This window comes from Cucurbita pepo, chromosome LG20 (assembly GCF_002806865.2).
Source record: "Cucurbita pepo subsp. pepo cultivar mu-cu-16 chromosome LG20, ASM280686v2, whole genome shotgun sequence".
Classification (NCBI taxonomy): Eukaryota; Viridiplantae; Streptophyta; class Magnoliopsida; order Cucurbitales; family Cucurbitaceae; genus Cucurbita; species Cucurbita pepo.
In genome coordinates, this window is record NC_036657.1 from 4,325,811 (window position 1) to 4,339,860 (window position 14,050).

The following is a 14,050-nucleotide window of genomic DNA, read 5'->3' on the forward strand; positions in this document are numbered from 1 at the left end:
CTTAGGTGGCTAGCATAACTCTATCGTTCTATTAATCTATAATAATCCTATCCTTTTCTATCCATACCCTAACCGTATCATATTTTCAATCGATCGTGACCATGTCATTTCGTATACACAGCTTAACCATATCATTATTGTAACGACCCAAAATTTTCTACTTCATTTAAGGTCGTTACTGTATACGTACCATAAACATTGAATGCGAAAGACTTCATTTAAATTCCATAAACATAACCTTTATCTTAAAACACAGCCATAGACTTACGTGTTTCGAAAACATCTTTAAAACGACACAACAAAAGACCAAATAAAACGAATAAGAGTTTAAGTTAAAAACATTCTATTCTAGCCTAAGTCTAAGAAAATAAATACCACTATCCTATGCATGTGCCATGGTCTCGAGTTGCGATGCCGTCGTCAGCCTTTCCTTAGGTTGAAAAAAAAACCGGGAAAGATTATAAAAACAAAATAACACAATGTATCAAAAACAAACAAAAAAATGGATTTTAGCGTCTTTGAATTCTAAGCAAAAAGATTCAAAAGAGCTAAACGTGTTTTTAAATCAGTTTTATGCCTCTTTGGAGGAGAAAAATAAATTTATATTACCGCGGGAAGAGGTTAACACGACCAAATCTCAATTCTATGAACAGTCAGTATTGAATCTTATGGAAGAATATAAATCGAAGTTTCCTTTAGCAGAAATTGAATTACGTCAGCTCCAACAGAAAATAGAAGATTACAGTATGAAGTTCGACGAGAGTGCAATATATAATGCCTTAACCTAAAAAATGTAGTAGCACATGACTTGAGTATTTAAAGAAATCCTCAATAGGTGACCCCACTATTAGGGTTAAATGCAACAATCACATGCAATGAGATGATGGGACGTATCTTTCATTTCGTTTTCTCTACGGTGCTGTCCTAACGGATAATTTTGGACGTGTACCATATACTATACACACAATCCATACGTGCGAGTATGGGCTCACCAGCAAGTTCGCACACCACTGGGCCACTTTCCTTATCCGGTGGGCATACTCTGGGAGCTCCTTAGGCCGGACCCGCTAGAACTAGTAACCGTCACGGTAGCGCTATGCAAAGCATAACGATCGTTGTCCTGCCATTGGATATACGCGTCCGTACCCTCGTGATGGGATAGGGGTATCCCCCCAAATGCATGAGCACACATAATGCATGAGGTACCAAAACGTTTCCATTTTCATTATCCTTTAATACAACCCCGCTAGCATTATGTACATATCATATCATTTTTCATATCGTTTCAGATATCGTTCATCATTCATATCATATCGTTTCTCATTCTTCAGTTCTCAAATCATACATAATTCTAACGGGGTTATATTTCATGCCATTTATCGTAATTTCATGTCATTCATATCATGCTGTATACACACAATTTAAGAGACCTAACATAACGTTCTATGCTTTTAACATAACATTTCATCATATACACATCATACCATGACATATTGCATCACAATGTATCATATCATAAACAAGTCATAATGTAAACACTTCTTAGTCATATCGTTTTCTAACTTATCATAGCCTTAATGTTCTTATACCTATCACAGACATATCATTACGTGAACGTACCTTAGTCATCTCATCACAAGAATTTAACCTAACGCTATCGTTCTATCAATCTATCACAAACCTATCCCTTTCTACCCGTAGCCTAACCGTATTCTTCCATCAATCTCTCTTATCCATACCACTTCGGTATGTAACCTAATCTTAACGTTTCATGAACGTATTTTACTCCTATCGTTACATTTCGTTTTGTGCATCCTTCTCGTATCGTATCTCAAACATATCCTTGAACACATCGTACCGTAATTATTATCATACAATTCACATATTATCACATATACATAACATATAGGAAGCATATCGATCCACAGACAATTCACACATATCAATATATATGACACATGCAGAACCAAAGGGCACGTGTCAACATCAAATATAACCATGCCGATAGTAAGGTCACTTACCTAGTTAGCTTAGGTTGATGTTCCGTCGTTATCCTTAATGAAAGTCTATTGAAATCCAAGTCAACCTATGTGAACCCATGACATCAATTTCAAGTTTGAACTCTATAATATTATTTCTCTAATTTACATTGGTACACAGTTAAAAGTCTTGAAATGTCATATGTCTATACTTATATTTTTATTAACAATCTTATTTTTCATGGTTGTTGTATAAAGAAGTAGATACAACTATTTCAAGTTATTCTAGGATATTTTTATTAAAAATCTTACTTTTTCGTGGTTACTGTTGTACAAAGAAGTAGATACAGCTATTTCAAGTTAGTCTGTGTTTACTATGTATTTACCTTCTGTATTTACCTTTCCCTCCCTATTTAGTTTGTGGTTTTTAATTCCCTAATTTTTTTTTATATGTTGCCTTTTAATTCTGTTATCATGAATTCGAAATTGCTAGTGGATCTCTGTTTTCAAATCTTTCCATATCTCAGCCTTTCCTAAAGTTTTCTTGGCCATTCTATCTTTAGTCTATTCATTTGGCTACTGATAAAATTTTTATCTAATATTATTAATGTGACGAAAATTTAATCTAATATTACTATATTATTAATATGACAAAAATTTAATGTAATATTACTAATCTGACGTGATTTACTAGAATTGTATAAATGATTGACATTTAGTTTCTAACTCAAAGCTAGGTCATTGTAATAATTAAATGAAGATCTTGTGATAAAAGAAAATGAAGATTTAATATATACCTTATTGATCAGATCTATCTTCACCGAAATCTTTGGTGAATCTAACTGGGTATGTGCCATTCTCATTTTTTTTTTCAAGTAAATTTGACAATTATTGTTTCTCTTTTTCTTTTTGCAGTAACCGTTGCTTTCAGCGTAAGGATCGGTTAAGGAGAGATAATTGTGGGAAGGGATGAGAGGTTAGTGGAGAGAAGTGGGGAAATATATATATATATTTTTTTTTTAACTTCAATTTTAATTTTAATTTTAATTAATTAATTTATTTATTCTTATTATTATTTTAACTATTTTTTTTTATAATTTTTTTTTTTTGTTTATTTCTTTATTTATTTTTGGCCTATTAATTTTAAATATTATTAGTAGGTGACCCACTTATGGGTTATATGCAAACACATACAATTTCATGAATAAGACCTATCATAACCGTCTATATTTCTTAGGTGGCTATCATAACCCTATCGTTCTATCAATTTATAATAATCCTATCCTTTTCTATCCATACCCTAATTGTATCATTTTTTCAATCGATCGTGACCATATCATTTCGTATACATAACTTAACCATATCATTATATTAGTCATATCATAACTATAGCGTTTTCTATACATAACATTATCGTATCTTTTTATCAACCTATCACAACTATAGGCTTTTCTATACATAACCTTATCGTATCGTCTTATGAACATATTGTAGTCCTATCGTTACATTACGTTTAGTGCATCCTTCTCATATCATATCTCAAACATATCATTAAACGCATCGTATCGTAAGTATGATCATACAATTCACATATCATGATATATACATATCATATCATAATCATATCGATTCATAAACAATTCACACATATCAATATACATGACAAGTGTAGAACTACAAGTCACGTGTCAACATCAAATATAATCATTCCGATAGTAAAGTCATATTCTCTATTATTATTATTGTTTTATGGGAGATATTGTTATGTTATATGAGAGAATTTGATAGGTTTCTTGACCATAATTCCTCTATTTTATCTTTTAATTCCCTTTTACTCTATGTGTTTCCTCGATTAAATTTAAATTTTTCTTTTTCCTCTGCTTCTTTATTTCTTCTTGTTAATCTATTCTTATTTCTAAATCTCACGATTTTCTTTAATTAGTTACCATTTACTAGAAGTAATATAATACTAACTAAAATCTTATTGATAAATGAATGAAAAAGAGATTTGATTATATTGTAACACAATGGATTGTATAAAGTGAAGGAGATCTAAATATAACTCACCATAATAACAAAGCAAAATCTCTCCCGATAAATCATCTAGAAAAGAAGATCTTGTAACACGATTGCATGAAGAAAAAAGATATCTCAAATATGAGTTTTCATAATAACGAAGCAAAATCTCTGTGACTAAATCTGCATCATCTCCCAGTAAATCTGCATTTTTTTTTTGTTTGAGTAACTGATACATTCTTGGTGACTGAAGTGGTTGAGGAGAGAGAGAGTTGGGAGAGGGATAAGATGTTAGTGAGAGCCGTTTGGATAAGATTGTTATTTATTATTTATTATTTATTATTATTATTTTCTTTTACCGTTGTTATAATCCTCTAGATTTAGTTCAATTTTCTAAAATATTTCAAATTAAAATTAAAAGAGTTTATTTTGCTTTAATTAGTAGATTTAAGGACTATAATTGACTTTTTATTATTTATTTATTTATTATTTATGGTAGTAACTACTATTACCTTATTTGATTTATTCACCATAAATGACTCTTATTTTTTTAATTTTTTTTTAATAGGGTAGTAAACATATTAAAAGAAAACGCTTTGAATACTTTTGTTTAAAAAATTGTATTCTCCTCCCCATTTATGCATTTATCCATTCCTATAAATACCCACCAACCTTCTCCTTACAAACCATCAAGTACTTCATCATCTTCAAACTTTATCACCATGGCTAAGGCTCTTTTCCTCGTGGCTTCTCTTCTCCTCTACGTCCTATCGCTATCGTCGCTCGCAGCAGCAACCCAACGTTTAGATTTGGCTGGTAGCTACAAACCAATAGAAAACGTAGATGACCCAAAGATTCAGAGCTTAGGTGAGTTCGCAGTCAATGAACACAATAAACAGGCAAAAACTCAACTCCAGTTCCAAAAAGTGATTAGTGGAGAAATGCAAATTGTGGCCGGGACCAACTATAAACTTCGATTGACAGCTCTTGAGGGGACTAGTAGTGGAACCTATGGCACCCTTGTGTTCACTGACCTCAACAACAAGAACAACCTTATCAACTTCTATGACGTCCCCAAATAGACTTCTTGCTTCTTATCAAAGACTATGTGTGTTTTTAATTCTCTATCTTTTTTATATTATGTTATGAATGTTTGGAATCTCGATCAACCTTATGTATGGTTTAAAACTTAATACAAGTATAATTTAGTTGAAGAAGATATATGTCTTTGAATAAAAAAATTATACGATCAACTTAAATTTATACAAATAAAACAAAAAAATAAGTCAGATAAAAGGGAACAAACATATAATAAATCTAAAATAATTAATGTCATAACAAATAAAATTAATTTCATAATTTTAAGGTAAATCTTGAGTAGAATAACTTAAATAAAATGTACAATACGAAATTGACAGGTAATCTCTGAACTTGCTAAGAAAGTTGAAGAAGGTGTGAAGAAAGAGAATGACTTGTTAATGGAGATTGAGGGTCTAGTGGATGAGCTAGTGAGGGAGAAGAAAGATATAGAGATACTGACTCAAGAGAGAAACTCACTCGACGTGCACCTGAATCAAGTCCAACGAGAGATAGTAAACTTACGACACACGATTGAGACATTCACTCATGATAAAACAAAACTAGAGAAAACAAGAATGCTAGCTGTAAAGGTCGCTATGGACTTACGAAGGGAATTGAGTAAACTGAACGAAACCATGATGTCTGAGTCAAGCGTGGCNAAAACTAGAGAAAACAAGAATGCTAGCTGTAAAGGTCGCTATGGACTTACGAATTTAAAACTTAATACAAGTATAATTTAGTTGAATAAGATATGTCTTTGAATAAAAAAATTATACGATCAACTTAAAACAAAAAAATAAGTCAGATAAAAGGGAACATACATATAATAAATCTAAAATAATTAATGTCATAACAAATAAAATTAATTTCATAATTTTAAGGTAAATCTTGAATAGAATAACTTAAATAAAATGTACAATACGAAATTGATAGGTAATCTCTGAACTTGCTAAGAAAGTTGAAGAAGGTGTGAAGAAAGAGAATGACTTGTTAATTGAGATTGAGGGTCTAGTGGATGAGCTAGTGAGGGAGAAGAAAGATATAGAGATACTGACTCAAGAGAGAAACTCACTCGACGTGCACCTGAATCAAGTCCAACGAGAGACAGTGAACTTACGACACACGATTGAGACATTCACTCATGATAAAACCAAACTAGAGGAAACAAGAATGCTAGCTGTAAAGGTCGCTATGGACTTACAAAGGGAATTGAGTAAACTGAACGAAGCCATGATGTCTGAGTCAAGCGTGGATGAGAACTGGAGAAATGAAGAATTGAAGTCTCAGATGGGCTGTTCTTGGGAAGATCCAAATGAAGTCTCGTCAGAGAAGGACAACCCTATTTTGCCGCTCGAGGAAAAAATGAGAAAATTGAAGAAACCACGACTGAGATCGAAAAAACGAAAACGGGACAGGTGGATTCATTGAATAGAACATTTAAATTTATGGGGAGTTTTGGTTGGAAATAAACTTGAATGAGAGAGAGAAAAAAAAAGAAAGAACCTTAAACTTAAATTAGAGAGGAAAAACTGTTATTATTCTTTGATTTTTAAATTGAGTCCAAAAAATCATATGTAATTTTTGGAAATGAATAGTTTATGAGTGAGAAAAACCTGGCTTAGTTCCATTTTTAGTTTTAGCAGTAAAACTTATAATAGGCCTTTACTTCTCAATGTAATAACAGAGAATAAACAGAGAACGAGAGAAGAGCAAAAGAAGAAAAACAACAAACTTGTTTCAGTTGAAGTAGAGTGTGTAATAAAAAAAGGATTTTGAGAATTCTTTGTCTCCTTGTCTCTCCCCTCTGACACCCACTTTACAGTTTTANGAAGAAAAACAACAAACTTGTTTCAGTTGAAGTAGAGTGTGTAATAAAAAAAGGATTTTGAGAATTCTTTGTCTCCTTGTCTCTCCCCTCTGACACCCACTTTACAGTTTTATGAGAGTTATCTAAACGAGTTAGTTTCAAAGCGAGCGTCTATTTTCTACAAGTTGGTATCAGAGCGGTTTTTAATTTCAGCAAATTGGTATCGGAGCGGTTTTTAATTTCAACAAATTGGTATCAGAGCAAATTTACTTTCTACACACCATGCTTTGAACCAGAATCCTCCTCAACACTCAACCCCAAGTATTTGGCGTGGAGAGTAGCCGATCACCGACTTCGCTGTCTCCTGCTCTCCTCTCTCACAGAGGAAGCCATGACTGCTGTCGTTGGTCTCTCTACTGCACGTGATGTTTGGATTGCGTTGGAAACTACGTTCAGCCATCATTCGAAAGCTTGTGAACTGAGACTCAAGGATGACTTGTAGCTGATGAAACGTGGCACAAAACTTGTTGCTGAGTATGCCCGTGCCTTCAAAATAATTTGTGACCAACTTCATGCCATTGGCAGACCCGTCGAGGACATTGATAAAGTGCACTGGTTCCTTCGTGGACTCGACACTGAATTTTCAGCTTTTTCTACTGCTTAGATGACTCTCACCCCTATCCCCTGTTTTGCAGATTTAGTCTCTAAAGCTGAAAGTTTTGAGTTGTTTCAGCGCTCCCTTGAGTTCTCTGACTCCACTCCTACAACATTCACAGCCACTAATCGTGGTCGCACCTATGGAAGCCACCCTGCTTCCTCTAACAACCAGCGAGGTCATTCTTATTCCCACAAAAACAACTCTTCCAATCGAGGACGAACCCACTCAGGTTAGGGTCGTCGATCACCTCACAGNAAAAACAACTCTTCCAATCGAGGACGAACCCACTCAGGTCAGGGTCGTCGATCACCTCACTGCCAAATATTCCGCAAAGAGGGCCATTATGCTACCGCTGCAACCAACAGTATGTTCAACCTGATTCTTCTCATGCTCACCTTGCTGAAGCCTTTAACGTCATGTTCTATTGCTGGACCTGATGCTGCTGATTTGTTTCTAGACACTGGGAGTTCGACCCATATGACTGCCGACCCATCTATTTTAGATCAGTTTAAAAATTACATGGGTAAGGACTATGTTATCGTAGGAAGCGGTGCATCCCTACCCATTACCCACACTGGTACTCTTTCTCCTCTTACAAATATTCACTTGTTAGATGTCTTGGTTGTCCCTCATCTCACTAAAAATCTTCTTTCCCTCAGTAAATTAACGTCTGATTTTCCTCTCTCCGATACATTTACTAATAATCAAATTACTATCCAGAATCGTCAAACATGAATGGTGGCGGCAATCGGTAAAAGAGATGGGGGGCTATATGTGCTAGAGCGTGGCAACTCTGCTTTTATTTCAATTCTTAGAAACAAATCTTTACGTGATTCATATGATTTATGTCATGCTCGCCTGGGTCATGTGAATCATTCTCTTATTTCTTTTTTAAATAGAAAATGTCATCTTTCTCTTACGTCTTTATTGTCTTCTCCATCATTATGTAATACTTGTCAGCTTGCAAAAAGTCATCGCTTGCCTTATTCCCGCAACGAACGTAGCGTCTCATGTGTTAGATCTTATTCATTGTGATCTTTGAGGTCCTTTCCCCGTCAAATCAAATTCGAATTTTCTTTACTATGTTATTTTTATTGATAATCATTCTCGATTCACTTGGCTTTACCTTTTAAAATTTAAATCTGATTTCTTTGATATTTTTCTTCAATTTCAAAAATTTGTGGAAAATCAATATTCTTCTCGTATCAAGGTATTTCAAAGCGATGGAGGTACCGAATTTACTAGAGATTATTTCAAAGCGATTGATGTCAAGAATGCTTTTCTCAATGAAACTCTTATTGAACGTGTTCATTTGGAACAACCTTCTAGGTATATTGATCCTTGATTTCCCACTCATGTTTCTCTATTAAAGAAAGCCCTCTATGGCTTAAAGCAAGCTCCTCGCGCTTAGTTTCAGCGTTTTAGCTCATTTCTTCTCACACTTGGTTTTTCTTGCAGTCGCGCTGACACACCCTTTTTGTATTTCATCAGCAATCTAACCTTATCTATTTGCTTCTTTATGTTGATGACATTATTGTTACCGGCAACAACTCATCTCTTATTGATAGCTTTACTCGCAAACCTCATTCTGAGTTTGCTACCAAAGATTTGGGTTCTCTCACTTACTTTCTTGGTCTTGAAGCTTCACCCACTCCTGATGGTCTCTTTATTAGTCAGTTAAAATATGCTCGAGATATTCTTACTCGTGCTCAGTTGCTCGATAGCAAACCAGTCCACACTCTCATGGTTGTTTCATCACACCTAACTGCTGATGGTTCTCCTTTCTCCGATCCTACTCTCTATAGATCTCTTGTTGGCACCCTTCAGTACTTGACTATTACGCGTCCAAATATTGCCTATGCTGTCAATTCTGTCAATCAATTCTTGCATGCCCCTAGTGCATATCACTTTTTTGTTGTCAAACGTATTCTTCGCTATATCAAAGGAACACTCCACTTTGATCTTACCTTTCGCCCATCCACTGTTCCTAGAACGCTAGTCCCTTATTCGAAAGCTGACTGGGCTGATTGTCCCGATACTCGTAGTTCTACATCCGACTATTCTATTTATCTTGGTAACAATCTCGTTTCTTGGAGTGTAAAAAAGCAACCTACTGTCTCATGCTTCAGTTGTAAATCTGAGTATCGTGCTTGTGCCACAACTGTTGCTGAACTTCTTTGGGTTACACATCTTTATTATCTATTTGCTTCTTTATGTTGATGACATTATTGTTACGAGCAACAACTCATCTCTTATTGATAGTCTTACTCGCAAGCCTCATTCTGAGTTTGCTACCAAAGATTTGGGTTCTCTCAGTTACTTTCTTCATCTTGAAGCTTCACCCACTCCTGATGGTCTCTTTATTAGTCAGTTAAAATATGCTCGAGATATTCTTACTCGTGCTCAGTTGCTCGATAGCAAACCAGTTCACACTCCCATGGTTGTTTCTCCACAGCTAACTACTGATGGTTCTCCTTTCTCCGATCCTACTCTCTATAGATCTCTTGTTGGCACCCCTTCAGTACTTGACTATTACGCATCTAAATATTGCCTATGCTGTCAATTCTGTCAGTCAATTCTTGCATGCTCCTAGTGCAGATCACTTTTTTGTTGTCAAACGTATTTTTCGCTATATCAAAGGAACACTCCACTTTGGTTTTTCCTTTCGCCCATCCATTGTTCCTAGTACGCTAGTCGCTTATTCGGATGCTTACTGGGCTGGTTGTCCCGATACTCGTCATTCTACATCTGGCTATTCTATTTATCTTGATAACAATCTCGTTTCTTGGAGTGTAAAAAAGCAACCTACTGTCTCACGCTCCAGTTGTAAATCTGAGTATTGTGCTCGTGCCACAACCGTTGCTGAACTTCTTTGGGTTACACATCTTTTGCATGACCTCAAGGTCCCTATTTCACAGCAGCCCTTACTCTTATGAGACAACAAAAGTGCTATTTTTTGAGCTCTAATCCCGTTTCTCACAAGCGGGTCAAACATGTTGAAATAGATTATCATTTCCTTCGAGAACTTGTCATCGCTGTCAAACTTCGCACACGATATGTACCTTCTCATCTCCAAGTTGCTGACATCTTCACAAAAAGTATTTCTCGACCTCTCTTTGAATCTTTCATATCCAAGCTTCACGTTCGTTGAAATCCGACGCTCAGCTTGTAGGGGGTGTTAAGGATAGTTGACCGTTCATTATAAGGCATATTTGCCTTACATTACAACTTTGCCCTTTTACTAAAAGCAAATATATTGTATTCATTTATTATTTTTTTCTTTTGTTGTTCTTTCCATATTATTTGTAATTTACCTTATTTCTCTATACTTAAATGATTATAAATAAGACAACTCTCACCACTATTTAGGTGTGGTGGTTTCAGCAAACATTCACACTTACAGATTCATTAAAAAAGATCGAAAGGAAAATGGTTATTTACATAATGATTTAAGTGCCTCAAGGGTCTTCTCGACAGGGTTGAGGTTGGGAGGTCTTATAGACATGAGTAAATGTTTTTTTTTTCCTTCTATTTTTTAAGCTTAAGACAATCTTTAGTGGATATGATATGATACTAGAACGAGAAAACAAATTTTTAGATCGAGTTAACGACCTTGTCTCAAAGGAATCTTTAGTGGATATGATATGATACTAGAACGAGAAAACAAATTTTCAGATCGAGTTAACGACCTTGTCTCAAAGGGGAAAAAAGTTCCAACGTTAACCCTTCAAAAGAAATATTATAATTCTTTGTCAAAGTTCTAATTTTTTTTTTAAAAAACTATATTATATAATTTTAAAAGCACTTAAAAAAATAAAAAAAATTATATAATTATCGAGCAATGTCTAATTTATTTGTTAAATTATGTTCAAAATACTATTTTTCGTGTTATTATCAAATTTATTATACATTTATTAAATTAACAACTAAAGCCATATGGATCGAAAGAACTCCCTTCCAAATACCGAACACGCAAGATAGGAACAATCAATTTTTTTTTTTTTATTTTTTTTTTTTATAAATAACTGAAGTATTTTGTTACATGTTATGACTTATCTACATCGACCCAATCTGATATGTACAATGCTAGAATACAATATATACAAGAATAACTCTTATCTCCATAATATTGAGTTATCACTAATTTGGTTAACGACATTATTAATAACTTTAATAAATTCTTTGTAAGTGTGAACCATCATATTAGATATCTTAATTTTATCTTAATAAATAACTGAAGTATTTTGTTACATTGGTCTCAAGTTGCAATGTCTTCAGTTGTACAAGTATGTTTTTCCTTTACCTGAAATAGAAGTAGCACTTGTCTTGAGTATTTTAAATATAATACTCAGTAAGTGACCCAACTATTGGGGTTATATGCAAACACATACAATTTCATGAACGAGACCTATCATAATAGTCTATATTCCTTAGGTGGCTATCATTCTTAGGTGGCTATCATAACCTATCGTTCATCAATTTATAATAATCCTATCCTTTTCTATCCTTACCCTAACTGTATCATTTTTCCAATCGATCGTGATCATAACGTTTCGTATACATAACTTAACCATATCATTATATTAATCATATCTTAACTATAGCGATTAGTATACATAACATTATCGTATCTTTTTATCAACTTATCACAACTATAGTCTTTTCTATACATAACCTTATCATATCGTCTTATGAACATATCATAGTCCTATCGTTACATTACGTTTAGTGCATCCTTCTCATATCCTATCTCAAACATATCATTAAACACATCGTATCAAAAGTATGATCATACAATTCACATTTCATAACATATACAAATCATATCATAATCATATCGATTCATAAACAATTATCACATATCAATACATATGACAAGTGTAGAACCACTGGGACGTTTTTTTACAATATATATGTATATGTGTGTGTATATATATATATATGTATATGTATATGTATGTATATTCAAATGATATAGAAAATGAGATATTTAATAAAAATTATATATATATATATATAGATGTATGTATGGATGCATGCATGTATATTCATATATAAATATTCCAAGACTAAGGATAATATTTAGTAGTGGTGGGTTTGGGCTGTTTGAAATGGTAATAGAGTCAGACACCGAGCGATGTGCGAGCGAGGAGGCAGAACCCCGAAAGGGGGATGAAAACTAGGCGGTGTGCCAGCAAGGACGCCTGGCCCGAAGGGGTGTAGGTTGGGGGTTCCATATCGATTAGAGAAGAGAACGAATGCCAGTGAGGACGCTGGCCCCAAAAGGGGTGGATTCTAAGATCCCACCTCAGTTGGAGAAGAGAACGAAACATTATTTACAAGTGTGTGGAAACCTCTCCTTAGCCAATCGCTTTAAAAACCTTAAGCAGACAATATTTGCTAGCGGTGAATTTAGGTTGTTACACAAAATCTCTAATGTTTTTATGGAGTAACACATGAACCAACTCAAAAAAATACAAAATTAATAAATTTAAGGAACACCATCTATTGAGTTAGCCCTAGATAATAGAAATAGAAAGTGAATAAAAGAATATAAAATAAGATTATCTAAACGAACATAAAATAAGATTATTTTAAATTTTAGGGGCTAAAATATAGAATATTTAAATTCAGATACTGAAGGACTAAAAAGAGACCTTTATTTTAGGTAATAATTTTGTTTTTATCTTTTTTTTCAATTAGGTTCATTTCCTCACAATTTTTTTATTATAATTTATACTTCAAAAGAAATATTATAATACTTTATCAAATTCTAATTTTTTTTAAAAAAAACTATATAATATAATTTTAAAAGCACTTACAAAATAAAAAAAAAATTATATTATTATCGAGCAATGTCTAATTTATCTATTAGATTATGTTCAAAATACTATTTTTGTGTNCAAAATAAAAAAAAAATTATATTATTATCGAGCAATGTCTAATTTATCTATTAGATTATGTATATTATAGCCTACATTTGATCTCCAGTTATCCTATTATACAGTTAGGGTATGCGACTACCCTATACACGTGTCATGGTCTCGAGTTGCAATGTCGTCGTCGGTCGTACAAGGATGTTTTTCCTTTACTTGAAATAGAAATAGCACATATCTTGAGTATTTTAAATATTATTAGTAAGTGACCCCACTAATGGGGTTATATGCAAACACATACAATTTCATGAATGAGACCTATCATAACCGTCTATATTCCTTAGGTGGCTAGCATAACCCTATCGTTCTATTAATCTATAATAATCCTATCCTTTTCTATCCATACCCTAACCGTATCATATTTTCAATCAATCGTGACCGTGTCGTTTCGTATACACAGCTTAACCATATCATTATTGTAAAGACCCAAAATTTTCTACTTAATTTAAGGTCGTTACTGTATACGTACCATAAACATTGAATGCGAAAGACTTCATTTAAATTCCATAAAAATAACCTTTATCTTAAAACACAGCCATGGGCTTACGTGTTTCAAAAACATCTTTAAAACGAC